The sequence below is a fragment of the Callithrix jacchus genome, chromosome 4, assembly GCF_049354715.1.
Source record: "Callithrix jacchus isolate 240 chromosome 4, calJac240_pri, whole genome shotgun sequence".
Classification (NCBI taxonomy): domain Eukaryota; kingdom Metazoa; phylum Chordata; class Mammalia; order Primates; family Cebidae; genus Callithrix; species Callithrix jacchus.
In genome coordinates, this window is record NC_133505.1 from 7,416,651 (window position 1) to 7,433,687 (window position 17,037).

Here is a 17,037-nt window from a genome sequence, read left to right on the forward strand (position 1 = left end):
TTTGGTATCAGGATGATGTTGGTCTCATAAATGAGTTAGGGAGGATTCCCTCTTTTTCTGTTGTTTGGAAGAGTTTCAGAAGGAATGGCACCAGTTCCTCTTTGTACATCTGGTAGAATTCAGCTATGAACCCATCTGGACCTGGACTTTTTTGGGGTGGTAGGCTATTAACTGCTGCCTCAATTTCACCCCTTGTTATTGGTCTATTCAGGGATTCAACTTCTTCCTGGTGTAGCCTTGGTGGGTGTAAATGTCCAGGAATTTATCCATTTCTTCTAGACTTTGTTTTGTTTGTGTAGAGATGTTGATAGTAATCTCTGATGGTAGTCTGTATTTATGTGGAATCTGTGGTGATATCCCCTTTATTGTTTTTTATTGCATCTATTTGATTCTTCTCTCTCTTCTTTTTATTAGTCTGGCTAGCAATCTGTTTTGTTGATCTTTTCAAAAAACCAGCTCCTGGATTTAATGAATGACTTTTGAAGGGGTTTTTTTTTGTCTCTATCTCCTTCAGCTCTTCTCTGATCGTAGTTATTTCTTGTCTTCTGCTAGGTTTTGAGTTTTTTTTGATCTTGCTCCTCTAGCAATTTCAATTTTGACAATAGGGTGTCAGTTTTAGATCTTTCCTTGTTTTTCATGTGGGCATTTATTGCTGTATATTTTCGTCTAGACACTGCTTTAAATATGTCCCAGAGAGTCTGGTACGTTGTATCTTTGTTCCATTGGTTTTAAAGAACATCTTTATTTTTGCCTTCATTTCATTGTTTATCCAGTCAACATTTAAGAGCTCATTGTTCAGTTTCCATGAAGCTGTGTGGTTCTGAGTTAGTTTCTGAATTCTGAGTTCTAACTTGATTACACTGCAGTCTGAGAGACTATTATGATTTCCATTCTTTTGCATTTGCTGAGGAATGATTTACTTCCAATTATGTGGTCAATTTTAGAGTAGGTGTGATGTGGTGCTGAGAAGAATGTATACGCTGTGGATCTGTAAATGTCTATTAGGTTTCCTTGGTCCAAGTCTGAGTTCAAGTCCTGGATGTCCTTGTTAATTTTCTGTCTCATTGATCTAATATTGACAGTGGGATGTTAAAGTCTCCCACTATTATTGTGTGGGAGTCTAAGTCTCTTTGTAAGTCATTAAGAACTTGCTTTATGTATCTGGGTGCTGCTTTAGTGGGTGTGTATATCTTTAGGATTGTTAGCTCTTCCTGTTGCATTGATCCTTTTACCATTATGTAATGCCCCTCCTTGTCTCTTTTAATCTTTGCTGGTTTAAAGTCTATTTTATTAGAGACTAGGATTGCAACTCCTGCTTTTTCTTTTTGACTCTCCATTTGCTTGGTAGCTCTTCCTCCATCCCTTTATTTTGAGCCTATGTGTATCCTTGCATGTGAGATGGGTTTCCTGGATACAGTACACCAAGGGGTTTTGGCTTTTTATCCAATTTGCCGGTCTGTGTCTTTTGATTGGTGCATTTAGCCCATTTACATTTAGGGTTAATATTGTTATGTATGAATTTGATCCTGCCCTTTTGATGCGAGCTGGCTGTTTTGCCTGTTAGTGGATGCAGTTTCTTCATTGTATTGATGCTCTTTACCATTTGGTATGTTTTTGGAGTGGCTGGTACTACGGGTTGTTCCTTTCTATGTGTAGTGCCTCTTTCAGGAGCTCTTGTAAAGCAGGCCTGCTGGTGATGAAATCTCTGAGTACATGCTTGTTTGTAAAAGATTTTATTTCTCCTTCGCTTATGCAGCTTAGTTTGGCTGGAAATGAAATTCTAGGTTGAAAGCTCTTTTCTTGAAGGATGTTGAATAGTGGCCCCCACTCTCTTCTGACTTACAGGGTTTCTGCTGAGAGATCCACTATGAGTCTGATGGGCTTCCCTTTGTGGGTAACCCAACCTTTCTCTCTAGCTGCCCTTAGCATTTTCTCCTTCATTTCACCCTGGTGAATCTGACGATTATGTGCCTTGGGGTTGCCCTTCTTGAGGAATATCTTTGTGGTGTTCTCTGTATTTCCTGGACTCGAATATTGACCTGCCTTGCTAGGTTGGGGAAGTTTTCCTGGATAATATCCTGAAGAGTGTTTTCTAGCTTGGATTCATTCTCTCTGTCACATTCTGGTACACCTATCAAACATAGATTAGGTCTTTTTGCATAGTCCCATATTTCTTGGAGACTTTGTTCATTTCTTTTTACCCTTTTTTCTCTAATCTTGCCTTCTCGTTTTATTTAATTGAGTTGATCTTCAATCTCTGATATCCTTTCTTCTGCTTGGTCAATTTGGCTATGGAAACTTGTTGAAGTTCTTGTGTTATTTTTCAGCTCCATCAGGTCATTTATATTCCTATCTAACCTGTTTATTCTCATTAGCATTTCATCTAACCTTTTTTTCAAGGTTCTTAGTTTCTTTGCACTGGGTTGGAACATGTTCTTTTAGTTCAGAGAAGTTTCTTATTACCCACATTCTGAAGCCTGTTTCTGTAAATTCATCAGACTCATTCTCCATCCAGCCTTGTTCCCTTGCTGGTGAGGAGTTGTGATCCCTTGTAGGAGGAGAGACGTTCTGGTATTGGGTGTTTTCATCCTTTTTGTGCTGGTTTCTTCCCATTTTTGTGGATTTATTTATCTGTGGTCTTTCTTTGCAGTTGTTGACTTTAAGATGGGGTCTGTGAGTGAACCTCCAGTTTGTTGATGAAGTTATTTCTTTCTGTTTGTTATTTTTCCTTCCTACAGTCAGGTCCCTCTTCTGTAGGACTGCTGGAGACTCTGCTTGCCTGTGATCACTTGCAGCATCTACAGCACAGTAAGGGTTGCTGCCAGTTTCTTCTTCTGCTATCTTTCTTTGTCCCAGAAGGATACCTGCCAGATGTCAGTCTGACCTCTCCTTTATGTCTTTGGATATACAGGGGTCAGGGAGCTGCTTGAGGAGACAATCTGTCCTTTATAGGAGCTCAAGTACTGACCTGTGAGCTCCATTGTTCCATTCGGAGCTGCTGGCCAGGTATGTTTAAGTCTGCTGCAGTAGAACTCATAAATGCCTTTTATTTTTCCCCAGGTGCTCTGCCCTGGGAAGGTAGGGCTTTATTTATAACTTTCTGTCATTCTGCTGCCTTTTTTCAGGGTTGCTCTGCCCAGCAAGGGGGCAGCCTCATCGCAGTCTGCCTGCAGAGGCTTTGCTGAGCTGCTGTTGGCTCTGCCCAGCTGGCATGTGAACTTTCCTGCAGTACTGTTTATAGGGGTATAGTTAGAACGGTCTCGGTAATGGCAGATGCACCTCCCCCACAGAGCTGGACCATCCTAGGTTCAGCTATGCTTACTGTGAAACTCTCAATCCACAGCGTTTCAGATTGCTGTTTTTTATGGGGGTGGGACCAGCCAAGCCTGATCACCTGGCTCCCTGCCTCAGACCCCTTTTTTTTTTCAGTTGAACGGCTGACTATCTCCTAAATGTTCCAGTCACCTGTTGAAAAGGCCCTGGGATCTGGGTGATTTCCCATGCAGCGACCCACCATACCAGCTGAAATAGCTGTGCTGGAGATTCGTGGTGCTTTTTTGTACCTAGCTCCCTGTTTCATTCCCCTTTTTATCAGTTGAATGGGTAATTCTGTCTCCCAGGCACTCCAATTGCCAGCTCAAATGGCACCCGGACCTGTGTATTTTGTGCAGAGACACACTGTGCCAGCCATAACAGCTGCACTGGGGCTCCTCCGCCTGGGAAAGTCCTGGTCTGTGGGCAATAAAAATCCATCTGAAAATGTGGTGTCCATGCACCCTTTGCGCTCTTGCTGGGAGCTGTAATCCAGATGAGGTGAAGTGTTTCTTAAGAATTTTGTTCTTTTGAGGGGAGGTGGATCCAAGATGATGACCGAATAGAAGCAGCTCTGGAGCGCAGTTCCCAGCAAGAACAATGCAGAGGGAAAGTGATCACATTTCCAAATGAGTTTTTACTGCCTGCAGACCAGGAGATTCCCAAGCTGAAAAGAACCAAGAGTTTCCAGCTTGGCTGTTTCACCCTGTGCAGTCTCCACAAAAAAAGCTCACACAAATCTGGGAGGCCATCTCAACTGGAGACCAGAATGCCTGGGAGACAAAGCCACCCAACCCATTCAACTGAAAAAAAAAGGGGGCTGAAACAGGGAGCCAGGTGATCTGGCTCAGCAGTAACCACCCCCACAAAAGATCAGCAATCTGAAAGGCTCTGGATTGAGAGTTGCATAGCAAGTGCAGCTGGACGCAATACAGTTCAGCTCTGTGGGGGAAGGGCATCCACCATTACCAAGGCAGTTCTAACTACACCTCTGTAAACAAAACTGCAAGGAAGTTCACACAGCAGCTGGGTAGAGCCCACAATAGCTCAGCAATGCCTTCTGCTGGCAGGCTGTGACTAGGCTACCTCCTTACTAGACAGGGTATCTCTGAAAAAAAGAGCCCAGCACATGAGGAACTTATAAAGCCCCACCTTCCCAGGACAGAGCACCTGGGAAGAAAGGTGGTTATGACTTCTGCTGCAGCAGACTTAAACGTACCTGCCCAGCAGCTCTGAATGGAACAACGGAGCGCCCAGCTCAGCACCTGAGCTCCTATAAGGGACAGACTGTCTCCTCAAGCAGCTCCTGGATGCCTGTATATCCAAAGAGATACCTCATAAAGGAGAGTTCAGGCTGACATCTGGCAGGCATCCTCCTGGGACGAAGGTAACAGAAGAAGAAACTGGCAGCAACCCTTACTGTTCTGCAGCCATCACAGGTGATCCTCAAAAAAACAGGATCTGGAATGGATATCCAGCAGTCCTACAGCAGAGGGGCCTGAGTGTTAGAAGGAAAACTACAAAGCAGCAAGAAATAACTTCAACATCAACAAAAAGGACATCCACTCAGAGACTCCATCCAAAAGTTACCAACTATAACGACCACAGGTAGATAAATCTACAAAGATGGCAAGAAATCAGCACAAAAGGATGAAAACACCCAATACCAGAATGCCTCTCCTCCTACAAGGGATCACGACTCCTCACCAGCAAGGGAAGAAGGCTGGATGTAGAACAAGTCTGATGAATTGACAGAAAAAGGATTCAGAATGTGGGTAATAAGAAACTTCTATGAACTAAAAGAACATGTTCTAACCTAATGCAAAGAAAATAAGAACCTTGAAAAAAAGTTCAACAAAATGCTAATGAGAATAAACAGCTTAGAGAATAATATAAATGATTTGATGGTGCTGAAAACAACACAAGAACTTCAACAAGTTTCCATAGCCAACTGACCAAGCAGAAGAAAGGATATCAGAGATCGAAGATCAACTCAATTAAATAAAATGAGAAGGCAAAGAATGAAAAGAAATGAACAAAGCCCCCAAGAAATACGGGATTATGTGAAAAGACCTAATCTACGTTTGATAGGTGTACCAGAATGTGATGGAGAGAATGAATCCAAGCTGGAAAACACTCTTCAGGGTATTATCCAGGAAAACTTCCCCAACCTAGCAAGGCAGACCAATATTCAAGTCCAGGAAATACAGAGAGCACCACAAAGATATTCCTCAAGAAGAGCAACCCCAAGGCACATAATAATCAGATTCACCAGGGTTGAAATGAAGGAGAAAATACTAAAGGCAGCCAGAGAGAAAGGTCAGGTTACCCACAAAGGGAAGTGGATCAGACTTCCCTTTGTGAGATCCCATCAGACTCATAGTGGATCTCTTGGCAGAAGCCCTACAAGATAGAAGAGAGAGGGGGCCAATATTCAACATCCTTCAAGAAAAGAACTTTCAACCTAGAATTTCATATCTGGCCAAACTAAGCTTCATAAGCCAAGGAGAAATAATAAAATCCTTTACGAACAAGCAGTTGCTGAGAGATTTTGTCACCAGGCCTGCTTTACAGGAGCTCCTGAAAGAAGCACTACACATAGAAGGGAACATCCAGTACCAGCCAATCCAAAAACGTACCAAATGGTAAAGAGAATCAACACAGTGAAGAAACTGCATCAACAAATTGGCAAAATAACCAGTTAGCATCAAAATGGCAGGATCAAATTCACACATAACAATATTAACCTTAAATGTAAATGGGCTAAATGCCCCAATCAAAAGATACAGACTGGCAAATTGGATACAAAGTCAAAACCCATCTCATGTGCAAGGATACATGTAGGCTCAAAATAAAGGGACGGAGGAAGAGCTACCGAGCAAATGGAGACCAAAAAAAGCCAGAGTGGCAATCCTACTCTCCAATAAAATAGACTTTAAACCAACAAAGATCAAAAGAGACAAGGAAGGGCATTACATAATGGTAAAAGGATCAATGCAACAAGAAGAGCTAACAATCCTAAATATATACACACCCACTAAAGCAGCACCCAGATACATAAAGCAAGTTCTTAGTGACCTACAAAGAGACTTAGACTCCCACAAAATAATAGTGGGAGACTTCAACACTTCACTGTCAATCTTGGCAGAATAATGAGACAGAAAATTAACAAGGATGTCCAGGACCTGAACTCGGATCTGTACCAAGCAAACCTAATAGACATTTACAGAACTCTCCACCCCAAATCCACAGAATATACATCTTCTCAACATCACATCACACCTACTCTAAAATTGACCACATAATTGGAAGTAAATCACTCCTCCACAAATGCAAAAGAATGGAAATCATAACAAAGAGTCTCTCAGACCACAGTGCAATCAAATTAGAACTCAGGATTCAAAAACTCACTCACAACCACACAACTTCATGGAAACTCGACAACGGGCTCTTGAATGTTGACTGGATAAACAATGAAATGAAGGCAGAAATAAAGATGTTCTTCGAAACCAACGAGAACGAAGACAACATATCAATCTCTGGGACACATTTAAAGCAGTGTCTAGAGGAAAAATTACAGCAATAAATGCCCATATGAGAAGCAAGGAAAGATCTAAAATCGACACTCTTATCACCAAAATTGCAAGAGCTAGAGGAGCAAGATTAAAAAAAACTCAAAACCTAGCAGAAGACAAGAAATAACTAAGAGCACAGCAGAACTGAAGGAGATAGAGACACAAAATCCCTTCAAAAAAATAAATCAAGAAGCTGGTTTTTTGAAAAGATCAAGAAAATAGACCACTAGCCAGATAAAAAAGAAAAGAGAATAATCAAATAGATGCAATACAAAACAATAAAGGGATATCACCACCGATTCCACAGAAATACAAACTACCATTAGAGATTACTACAACAACTCTATGCACATAAACCAGTAAAAAAATGGATAAATTCCTGGACACTTACACCCTCCCAAGTCTAAACCAAGAAGATATTGAAACTGAATAGACCAATAACAAGGGCTGAAGTAGAGGCAGCAATTAATATCCTACCAACCAAAAAAAGCCCAGGTTCAGGCGGATTCACAGCTGAATTCTACCAAACATACAAAGAGAAGCTGGTACCACTCCTTCCAAAACTTTTCCAAACAATCCATAAAGAGAGAATCCTTCCCAAATAATTTTATGAAATCAACATCATCCTGATACCAAAACCAGGCAGTGGCTCAACGAAAAAAGAAAACTTCAGGCCAGTATCCACGATTAACACAGATGCAAAAATCTTCAATAAAATACTGGCAAGCTGACTGCACCATCACATCAAAAATCTTATCCACCATGATCGAGTAGGCTTATCTCAGGGATGCAAGGCTGGTTCAATATATGCAAGTCTATAAATGTAATCCATCACATAAACAGAACCAAAGACAAAAACCACATGATTATCTCAGTAGATACAGAGAAGGCCTTCAACAAAATTCAGCAGCCCTCTATGCTAAAAACTCTCAATAAACTAGGTATCCATAGAACGTATCTCAAAATAATAAAAGCTATTTATGACAAACCCACAGCCAATATCATACTGAATGGGCAAAAACTGGAAGCATTCCCTTTGAGATCTATCTCTAGACAAGGATGCCCTCTCTCACCACTCCTATTCAACATAGTATTGGAAGTTCTAGTCTGAGCAATCAGGCAAGAAAAAGAAAGGGCATTCAAATAGGAAAGGAGGAAGTCAAACTGTCTTTATTTGCAGACAACATGATTGTATATTTAGAAGACCCCATCGTCTCAGCTCAAAATCTCCTGAAACTGATAAGCAACTTCAGCAAAATCTCAGGATACAAAATCAATGTGCAGAAATCACAAGCACTCTATACACCAATAACAGACTAACAGAGAGCCAAATCAAGAGTGAACTGCCATTCACAATTGCTACAAAGAGAATAAAATACCTATATACAACCAACAAAGGATGTAAAGGACCTCTTCAAGGAGAACTACAAACCACTGGTTAAGGAATTAAGAGAGGACACAAACAGATGGAAAAACATTCCAGGCTCATTGTTCAGAAGAATCAGTATTGTGAAAATGGCCATACTGCCCAAAGTAATTTATAGAGTCAGTGCTATCCCCATCAAACTACCAATGACCCTCTTCACAGAACTGGAAAAAACCACCTTAAACTTCATATGGAACCAAAAGAGAGCCTACATAGCCAAGACAATCCTAAGCAAAAAGAACAAAGTTGGAGGCGTCATACTGCCTGACTTCAAACTATACTACAAGGCTACAGTAATCAAACAGGATGTTACTGGTACCACAACATAGACCAATGGAACAGAAAAGAGGCCTCGGAGAACACACCATACACCTACAACCATCTGATCTTTGACAAAGCTGACAAAACCAAGCAATGGGGAATGGATTCCCTGTTCAATAAATGGTGTTGGGAAAACTGGCTAGCCATGTGCAGAAAGCAGAAACTGGACCCCTTCCACTAAAATTAACTCCAGATGGATTAAAGACTTAAAAACATAAGACCTAACACCATAAAAACCCTAGAAGAAATTCTAGGCAAAACCATTCAGGACATAGGCATAGGCAATGACTTCATGACTAAAACACCAAAGCATTGGCAACAAAAGCCAAAATGGACAAATGGGATTTAATTAAACTTAAGAGCTTCTGCACAGCAAAAGAAACTATCATCAGCGTTAACTGGCAACCAATAGAATGGGAAAAGGTTTTTGCAATCTACCCATCTGACAAAGGGCTAATACCTAGTATCTACAAATAAATTTACAAGAAAAATACAACCCCATCAAAAAGTGGGCAAAGGATATGAATGGACACTTCTCAAAAGACGACATGTATGCAGCCAACAAACCTATTTTAAAAAGCTCCTCATCACTTGTCATTAGAGAAATTCAAATCAAAACCACATTGAGATAGCATCTCTCGCCAGTTAGAATGGCAATCATTAAAAGATCTGGAGACAACAGATACTGGAGAGGGTGTGGAGAAGTAGGAATGCTTTTACAGTGTTGGTGGAAGTGTAAATTAGTTCAACCATTGTGGAGGACAGTGTCATGATTCCTCAAGGATCTCGAACTAGAAATACCATTTGACATAACAATCCCATTACTGGTATATACCCAAAGGATTATAAATCATTCTGTTATAAAGACACATGCGCACACACGTTTACTGCAACACTGTTCACAATAGCAAAGACTTGTAACCAACCCAAATGCCCATCAATGATAGACTGGATAAAGAAATGTGGCACATACACACCATGGAATACTATGCAGCCATAAAAAAGTATTGGTTCATGTTTTTTTGCAGGGACATGGATGAAGCTGGAAACCATCATTCTCAGCAAACTGACACAAGAACAGGAAACTAAACACTGCACGTTGTCACTCATAAGTGGGTGTTGAACATTGAGAACACATGGACACAGGGAGGGAAACATCACATGCTGGGACCTGTTGTGGGGTGGGGGCATTGGGGAAGAAAAGCATTAGGAGAAATACCTAAGGTAGATGATGAGGGGATGGATGCAGCAAACCACCATAACGCATGTTTATCTATGTAACAAACTTGCCCCTTCTGTACATGTATCTCCGAACTTAAAGTATAAATTGAAGAAAAGTCATATTAAGATATATTAAAAACATAAATGTTAAGGAAATATATTTAAGAGTAAAAAAGCTGTTGAATAGTTTGGTTCCTCTGAAAGTCAGGGGAATACAAATTAAAACCCAAATTCAGTGCCACTTTATACCTATTGAACAGGTAAAAATAAAAAATTTTAACAATACAAAGTGCTGGAGACATGTACATTCTCAAGATCTTTTGAACTTGCTGGTGGGAATCTAATGATTTGTGTGTACTGTGGAAATCAATTATACTCTAAGGCTTAAATAGAAGAGAAAATCTTGCATATTTATAGTAGGAGATATTAATAACATTTCTCTAACAGTACTGCTCAAAATAGAAATGCCAAACATTCATAAAAAATGTAAAGGACTTGACTAAAATATATTTAAACAATGTGGTATTTTGCTCCAGCTACAACATAAAATTCCAATGATGTGGATAACCCTAGCAATATGAAATCAAGTAAAAAATGAAAGCTTGAAAGTATTACTTACAACAGGATACCCGTTTTAAGTTAAAAATAAAATCTCATATGACATTATATACTTATTAGGCATATGTAAGGAAGTTTCAAAATGAAAGCAAGAAGCTTTTTTTCAAGATGAAAAAACAGATACTGAATTTACATTGTCTCCAAATATAACAGCAACAACTACAAAACAAATGCACACAAAACACTGTAACACTACAAAGATAATTCAAATATTAAGTATCAGTTTCCAGAAATGAGTGCAAACACTACAATTATCCCATGAATCCTACTAGATGCTTCCAAGCCATGGTGTAGGAAGGAGAATCTCAGCCTCAGGTCATCTCTCTGAGCTCAGGGAAGGGAGCTGGAACTCTAGGGAGGTCCAGATGGCTTGACTTCATGGAACAGAGTATGGAAAAGAAGGGAGGTGCCAGAGAAAAAGTTCCAGAAATCTAAAAAGAGATCTTTTTTTGAATATTCAGCTGAGAACTGATTATCAAACGCTTGTGAGGAAACTACATGATCCCAGAAAAACACCAACTGAAAGGATTACAGAGAACAGTGCTAAGCACTGCTGCAGTGGAAAACCTCATAAATCAGAGGCATTGCTTAGAGTATATAGAAGGCTGTTGCCTCACTACTGAGGGAATGTTGGCTTTAGGAAAATGCAGCTCTGGTTTCACTTAGCAGCCCTTAAATACAAGTCCCAAAGGATCAAACTGCTTAAAAATAACTTAAAACATGTCCAATAAAACTTGATAGTATGTGTAGAAATACAAATCTATTCTTGCCCAACAATGTAAGATCCAAAATGTCTCACATCCAATTAAAAACTACCAGACATAGCTGGGTGCAATGGCTCATGCCTGTAATCCCAGCACTTTGGGAGGCTGAGGCAGGTGGATCACCTGAGGTCAGGAGTTGAAGACCAACCTGGCCAAATTGGTGAAACTGTCTCTACTAAAAGTAGAAAAATTAGCCCGGCGTGGTGGTGGACACCTGTAATCCCTGCTACTCTGAAGGCTGAGGCAGAGGATTGCTTGAACCCAGTAGGCGGAGGTTACAGTGAGCTGAGATCACACCACTGCTCTACAGTCTGAGCAACAGAGTGAGACTCCGTTAAAAAAAAAAAAAAAAAACTACCAGACACATGAAAAAGAAGTAAAATAAAACAAAAATCAATCAATTGAAACAGACCCAGAAAAGACACTGTAGGTAGAATTAGTGGACAAGGATATGAAAACAATCCTTATGACTGTATTCCATATGCTCAGAAGATAACAGAAAGATTAAACATATTAAGAAGACAAAGACGAGAGAAGATTAAAAAAAAAGCACTCGTTAAACTTTAGGAAATAAAAATTACAATGCCTGAGACGAAAAGTTTGCTGAGATTAATGTGCATGAAAAAATATTGCAGATGAAAACATTACTGAACTTGAATTCCTAGCAAAAGATATTTCCAAAGTGAAACATATAAAGAAAAAAGACTAGAAGAAGAATGAACAGAGCTCCTGTGATCTGTGGGACAATTTATTATTACTTGAAACAACATGTATGCCTTTCATTGAGTGAATGGTTAAACTGTTGTACATCTAACATAGAAAACCATTCATTATTTAAAAACTAGATTTTTGATACGCAAAACAATCTGAATGAATCTCCAAAGAATTATATTGCGTGAGAAAAAAACCTCAAAGGATGATGTACAGTTTGATTTATATAATAATCTTGAAATAACAAAATAACAGATTAGTGGTTGTCAGTCGTTAAGGAAGGGGTAGGTACAAAAAGAAGAGGCTGTGACTGTAGGTGAATGTGAGGCCTCCTTGTGCTGATGGAAATGTTCTGTATCTTGACTGTATTCACATCTCTATCCTCATTAATGAATTTTACTATAATTTGGCAAGATGTTGCCATTAGAAAAAAACCGTGTAAAGGGTATACAGTATCTCTATTATATCTTTTAAGTATATATAAATCTACAACTTTGTAAACATAAAAAGTTTAAACAATGGTATTCAAGTTAAACAAAAAGTAACTAAATGGTGTAAGCCTTCCTATTAAAAAAAAAGATTGTCAGATTAGATAATATAGTGAGACCCAACTACATAGTGGGTCAAAAAATACACTTTAAATATAAAAACACAAATGAATTAACATTTTAAAATGGAAAAATATATGTCACTCTGATCTTAAAGCTGGAGGGGCTATTGAATATCAAAGTATTCTTGAAAGCAAAGATTAAAGACATTTATTTTATCGTGATCAAAGGGTCGGCTAATCCAGAAGACATAAAAAGTCTGAGTTCTTATGTAACTAATAACAGGCCTTCAGAATATATACAGCAAAAGCTGACAGAAATGCAGGAAGAGATAGGGAAGTTTGCAAACATCAAAGATTCCAATATACTTCTTTCAAGAGATTATTGAGTAGGTTGATAGAAAATGAAGAATAATGTAGATTATAGCAATACCATTAATAAAATATCTTAATATTTATAAAATACCCAAATGATGGAAAAGTACACACTATTTTCAAGTGAATACAATGTTTACAAAAAATATTCTCCGTTATAAAATACTATTTAACATAATTGAGATCATACAAGGTATTTTCTGAACACAATGACACTATCAGAAATCAAACACAAACAAACATACTGAAATATCTTCTAAATAATAGAAATTAGTAACATGATGCTGAGTAACTTCTGTCAACAAGAAAGGAAAAGGCAAAATAGTATTTGGAGTTGAATAAAAATGGAGACACAGTATAGCAAAATATGTTGGTTGACATTAGGAAAATATTTAAGGAAAGTTTTATGTTACAAAATGCTTATATTAAAAAGAAGACAGAGGTGTCCCAACCATTATCTCTATTTCCACCTTAAGCAAATAAAAGGAACAAATTACATCTGAAGTTCTTAGAAGTGATAACAAAATATATATTACAGAAAAGTATCACGAAAATAGAAGCAGAAAAATGAAAAGTTTGTTAACTGAGAAGATGGAAAAAAATGAGAAACTGCTAGCCAGATTATTAACGGAAAACAAAATTATCAGTGTCAGGAATGAGAGAAGTGCTATCACTTACATTCTGCGGATGTTAAAATATAAGAGAATATTATGATCAATTTTATGCAAATAAACTTGAAAATATAATTGAAATGGACAAATTTCTTGAAAGATACAACCAGAGCACATTTGAGATAAAACTACCTGAAAAGCTCTTCATCTGCTGCAGAAACTGCATATGTAGCTAATAGGCTTCTCACAGGAAATTCCAGACCCAGATAGACCCAATGTTGTAGTTTACCAAATGTTTAGAGAACAAATAATATTGGCAAAATCAGAGCCATTACAAGAAAATTATAGTCTTGATTTTAGCAAGTAATTCACACACACACACACACACACACACACGCACGCATGGAGTGAGAGACGAGACAGAGACAGGGAGAGAAGGAAAGGGAGGGAGAGAATGAGAGTAATCTATCAAGTGGAGTTGCAGAAATGCAAGGCTAATTGAGTATTTGAAAATCAAAAAAAATTCACTATTAACAGAATTAAAAAGAAAATGTATGTAGTCATCTTAATAGATGAAGAAAAAGCATTTCATAAAGTCTAACATTAATTCCTCCTGAGGAAAACACAAAGTGAATCTTTGCTTGATAATATTTATGAGAATGATATAATGAAAATTATACTTAATGGAGAAATAGTAAACACTTTCTCCCTAAGATCGGGAATACCAGTAACAACAAAAAACACACTTGAATTTTAAAAGCATTTAAAATAACATCAAAAATATGCAATATATAGGAATAAACTTTTAAAAAGTGTGAAAGATATATATACTGAAAACTACAAAATATTTCTGAGAAATTAAATAAATGAATGGAATACTGTATTCATAGATGGAAAAATTCAACACTGATAGACTTTAAATTTTCCTGAAAACAGTTCTGTGTATTAAAATATCTGAAATCCAACTATCAGCAGGCTTCTCTTTGTAGAAAATGGCAAACTGAATATAAATTTCCTGTGGAAATTCAAATATCCTAGAAGAATCAAAACTATTTTTAAAAGAAAAAACATTTTCAAAAAACTAATACCTGATTTCCAGTCTTAATCAAGAGTAATCAAGGCAGTATAGTGTTATCAAGACAGACAGGTAAATCAATAGAACAGAAAAGAGAATCCCAGAGATAGGCCCAATTTGTGTTACAAATTGATTTCTGACAAAGGTGCAAATATAGTTCAGAGGAAAAAAAACAGATGTTCAAAGAACAGTGCTGGAACTATTGGATATGACTTAAAAAGGGAACTTTGATCTATATACCACATAAAAACAAATAGTTCACAGACCTAAATTTTAAGCTTAACTTATACAACTTCTAGAAAAGATATATAAAATCTTTTTGACTTTGGTTATTCAAAGATTTTTTAAACATACACCAAAACCATTATCCATTAATGAAAAACTGACTAATTAAGCTTCATAAATATTAAGAACGTATGCTCTTTGAAAACACTATCAAGAAAATGGAATGGCAGTGAAAGCATGGGAGAAAACATCTGCAAACAATGTGATCTGACCAGAGATTTGTAAGCAGAATATATAAAGAACTCTCATAACTAAAAAAGAAAATAAAGTTCAATTTTAAAAATTAGCAAAGCTTTACACAGACATTTCACCAAAGAAGATATATGAATGGCAAATAGGTATTTAAAACATGTTCAACATCGCAAATTAAAACTATAATGAGATACTATTAAAATGTGAAAAAGTTAAAAAAAAAAACAACTTATCACAACAATGGCTAAGAAGTGTATCAGCTGAAACATTCAAACACTGGTGGGAATGTAAAATGATACACATCCTTCAGAAAATAGTTTGGCGGTTTGTTTAAAAATTATACCTATTGGGCTGGGCGTGGTGGCTCACGCCTGTAATCCCAGCACTTTGGGAGGCCAAGGTGGGTGAATCACGAGGTCAAGAGATCGAGACCATCCTGGTCAACATGGTGAAACCCCGTCTCTACTAAAAATACAAAAAATTAGCTGGGCATGGTGGCGCGTGCCTGTAATCCCAGCTACTCGGGAGGCTGAGGCAGGAGAATTGCCTGAACCCAGAAGGCGGAGGCTGGGGTGAGCCGAGATCACGCCATTGCACTCCAGCCTGGGTAACAAGAGTGAAACTCCGTCTCCAAAAAACAAACAAACAAAAAAATATATATATATACCTATCATACAATTTAGCCATTCTGCTCCTGGGAAAATTCCCAAGAGAAATGAAAGCATGTGGCCAAAGACTTGTACATAAATGTTCATAGAAGCTTTGGTTGTATTAGCCAAAGCTTGATCCAATTCAGTTATCCACACACAAGTGAATGGATAAACAAATTGTGGCCTGTCCATATATTGGCATACTACTTAGTACCAAAAAGGAACAAACACTGATACACATAACAGAATTGATGAGTCTCCAAAGCATTATTCTCCGTGAAAGAAGCCATAGAAGAAAAAAAAACTATGTATTTTGTAGGTTTACGTTTATACTAAATTCTAGAAAATGTGAGGTCATCTATACTGACAGAAAGTAGATCAGTTACTGCCTGAGGATCAGGGAGTCATGCAAAAAAAAAAAAAAGGCAGGAAAGGAGGGTTGTAAAATTACAGTGGAGCATGAGAACTTTTGGGGATGACAGTTTGTGTGGATGATAGTACCTATTTATGTATGCATTTGTATGTACATACATAAGTAAATCTTAGATTTCACTCATTTCATACATTTGAAATATGTGCAGTTTATTTTATGTCAATTACATCTCAATAAAGCTGTTTAAAAATCGAAAGTGAGGAAAGAATAAATATACATTTTGGATGATGTTTCTCCCACTACAGAGATTGAAGTGTATGTACTCCAGGAACACCTAATGATCAGCTGTATTTTATTATTGTGATTTTAGCTTTTCTGTTCAGTGATGTGTTCATGGGTGTTGATTATATTATTACACATAAAATAGAGACCTCGCAAAGATGGTCAAATAGGAACAGCTCCAGAGCTCAGTGCCCAGCGAGAACGATGCAGAAGGCGGGTAATTTCTGCATTTCATCGCATTAGGACCGGTTAGACAGTGAGTTTAGCCCAAGGAGGGTAAGCCGAAGCAGGGAGGGGAACATCACACACGGGGGCTGTTGGGTGGTGGGGGGAGAGGAGAGAGATTGCCAGAGCTGGGGGCCTAGAGGAAGGATATTAGGAGAAATACCTAACATAGATGACGGGTGATGGATGCAGCAAACCACCATGGCACGTGTATACTTACGTAGCAAACCTTCAGGTTCTACATATGTACCCCAGAACTTAAAGTATAATAAAAATAAATAAAACCAGGGCAGAATAATCTAATAATGAGAATATATTGTAAGATAATGGTAATATTTAACAATTCAATTTTTTATACCTCTCTTCCAAAAAGTGAATTATAAAAACAGTCTACTCAAATGTTACTTAACATTCATGATTAAATAACAGTAACAATTTAAGTTCTACAATATCTTGGAATAGAAGACTATGTCT

The 17,037-nt window shown here is 37.9% G+C and overlaps 1 protein-coding gene across 5 annotated transcripts in view; it reads right to left on the reverse strand.

The window, feature by feature from the left end:
• LOC144582011 (uncharacterized) overlaps positions 1–17,037 on the reverse strand; it is a 449,998-nt gene that overhangs the window by 5,667 nt on the left and 427,294 nt on the right. For 2 of the 5 annotated variants that reach the window (XR_013533636.1, XR_013533635.1), the window contains one exon: positions 8,863–10,632. The exons of the other annotated variants lie outside the window; for them this stretch is intronic. The gene's annotated coding sequence lies outside the window, so the exon portion shown is untranslated. Of the gene's footprint in view, positions 1–8,862; positions 10,633–17,037 lie in introns of those variants that run through there. 5 annotated transcript variants of the gene reach the window in all.